The sequence below is a fragment of the Pinus tabuliformis genome, chromosome 3_2 (genome assembly GCF_031772625.1).
Source record: "Pinus tabuliformis cultivar Carrire ecotype Pingquan chromosome 3_2, CPIR1, whole genome shotgun sequence".
NCBI classification, from domain to species: domain Eukaryota; kingdom Viridiplantae; phylum Streptophyta; class Pinopsida; order Pinales; family Pinaceae; genus Pinus; species Pinus tabuliformis.
The window spans coordinates 1048848561-1048851467 of record NC_142302.1 but is presented as its reverse complement, the minus strand read 5'-3'; positions in this window follow the sequence as shown (position 1 = coordinate 1048851467).

The following is a 2907-nucleotide window of genomic DNA, read 5'->3' as shown; positions in this document are numbered from 1 at the left end:
ATATATCATGAGATTGTACATTTCGAAGATCTTCTGAATGGGTTCCCAAAGAATCTTCCACCATTCTTTCTAACAAGAATAGCTCACCGGAATAAGAAATATTGACTGGACCAGGAGAACCTCCTTGGGTAAAGGCCCAATCTAAGTTCTGGTCAAGTCCCAAAAAAAATCGAGAATATATTCAACAAAATTTTGACAACAATTTCATTTATGTCCCTCTTTTGACCTCGAATGGGACATACGAAAATACCTTGGATATGTTCAAGAACAAATATGGGTGGGGATAGAGGGAATTGAATGCTCACGAGGATGTCCTCAGCATAGAGGACTATGTGTTAGGGTGTATGTGCGACTACTTTGGATTAGAAACTGAAACAGACTGGGAAATTATTACAACGGGGTAAAGAAGAAATGACCAAAATGGAGTTGGATTTTCAATTGCAAGATATCCAAATTTTCATATTCAAAAAAAGGGGTTTCCACCCATTTCATTAAATATATATCATCATATATTGGTATTTAGTTGAGTGGTTGGCATGAGATTTCCAATTATATTAAATCAATATTATATCGCTAGTTATTCAAAAAATTCGCTAGTTCCTATCACCATGGTGGAATTTGTGATTTCGTTCAGTTCATGATCCTTTTGCACAATTTCATCATTCATGTCATCGCATGGGATGTTGACTCTCTCTTTGGGAATTCAAATAACTCCTAAGTTCAAATAAATTGCTCTAAGCATAGAACATACCTAAAATTAACAGTATCTCCTTTGAATAAGCTCTTGGAATCACTACCTTCACACCATTGATATATTTCTCTTCGTGCTTTCCATAATACTGAGACTCCCCCCGTCAGTGAAATTCCGTAAAGAGTAGGGAGCTTTAGCTAAGGTGATAGTGGGCTATTGCTCCATTGTTGCCACCTGAACTAGTAGTTGCTCTATAGGAACCCCTCCCAGGACCCCTGCTAGTTTGAACAGTAACAGGGCCACATAAGTTCTAGCTTTGGAGCTGCATCCCGAAAGAAGAACAATTCTCAAGTACAAACCCAAAATAAACCTAAGTCAAAACCTAAGAACAATGGTATTGCATTACATGTGGATATGAAAAATGTTTTCGCTACGGTTAATGTGCAAGTTCCTCTTATGGAGATCGCAGAGCTTCCTACTCAAAGGCGACAAATTAGAAAGGCCTTTGACTTTGAGGATGAGCTTTAAGACTCTCTTATCATCTTGCAAATATGTAGTTTAATAGGAAAAATGGAGGTCATGAGCCATTCTTGTTATCCCTAGTGATCAACAATCTCATATTGCACAACTATATGCTTGATTCTAATACTTCAGCATCACTAGACCTTATAAGAATGTGTGTGGTTTTGATTCCAAATCTGTACCTTTCATGGTCTTATTAAAGATGTGAAGGTGTCTCTAGCAGCTAACAAGGATATGTCTGTTAAAGATGTGAAGGTGTCTCTAGCAGCTAACAAGGATATGTCTATTTTGATGGATATTGTAGTCATTGATGTGCCTGATGCCTGGGGTATGTTGCTATCAAGAAAGTGGTGTGCTTCAATAGGTGGCCAATTGCAAATGGATCTATCATATGCCACCGTCCCCACTTTCGATGGGACACCTTTTGTCTTGTATAGGGAACCTCAAATTCATGATCATGTTGAAGATATTGATCCCTTAATGTTCCCTGCCACCAATAACAAGGCCATAGTTAGCAAAAATCAAAAGATCGTGAGTCAAAATCATTCTAGTGTAGACCCAAAGTCAATTTAGCCTCCTAGTTGATTCGAATTTATACGAGAATGCAACAAATTACAGGGATAACCACAAATACAAAGATGCAGCATAAATAACACTATCTTTCATTAATATCAAATAATGAAATATGCTTACAAACAGAATGGAAATGAGACTAGCTCGGGTGATAGTAGCTTATCTCTAAGAAGAGATGTGGCGGCTACATGCATTTGAACTGAGTTACAATGAGGATCAAGCGCCTTTTTATTATTGAACAATAAGAGAAAACCCTAAACAACCAAAACCCTAACCCGAGGAGATGTAACACCAAGAGTTTATGGGCCCCGTTGGGGTTAATTGGGCAACCAACTTTCCAGGGTCGTAACTGGTCATATTATCTCCATTTTATGCACATGATACCTTGTTGGAAAGATCTCTCCGACGACTACAATTGAAAACATGATTTCAATGAAATCACTTGGAGGAATATTGCCAAAAAACACGTCATTTAGGGCCTCAAAACGGTTCCAGAAGTTCAGGACCCGAAAAACTGCCAAAAATAGTAAAATGTGCTACAACTAAGGAAACTGAAAAAATGAAAGAAACAATGGTGGGGGTCCACGTGGAATAGGCGGGTGGCCACCAATATCCACCTGGATCATCCCCCCCCCCCCTAGGAAGCAATGGTCTCCATTGTGTTGAGTTCCTCCATGAAATGAGGAAACTTCTATTGAACGTGGTTCCTAGTGAGCCATTTTCCTTGGTGCAAGAGTTGGTCGGCTTTCACAACTCGATAGAGTTGGATCTTCTACTGGCGAGTGTTCTTGATTTGCATGTCCATGATCCGATCAGTTGCGGCTTTTTCCATGCAGTCCGGATTTAACTCTGTTGGTGTGAGTTGTTTTGCAATGTCGGATGTGTCCAGTAATGGTGGAAAGTATGGCCGAAGGCGATCCACATTGAACACTGGGTGCAGGCCAAGAAATGGGGGGATGATGAGCTCAAAAGCATTATCTCCGACAACCTTGGTGATGGTGTATGGCCCATATCGAAGCGGGTGAATCTTGCAGTGGGGCCCAATGAGGCACTCCTTCTGCAAATGTAGCCAAAATTTGTAGCCCACCTAGAACATGTGTGGCACCCAATGTTGATCATGT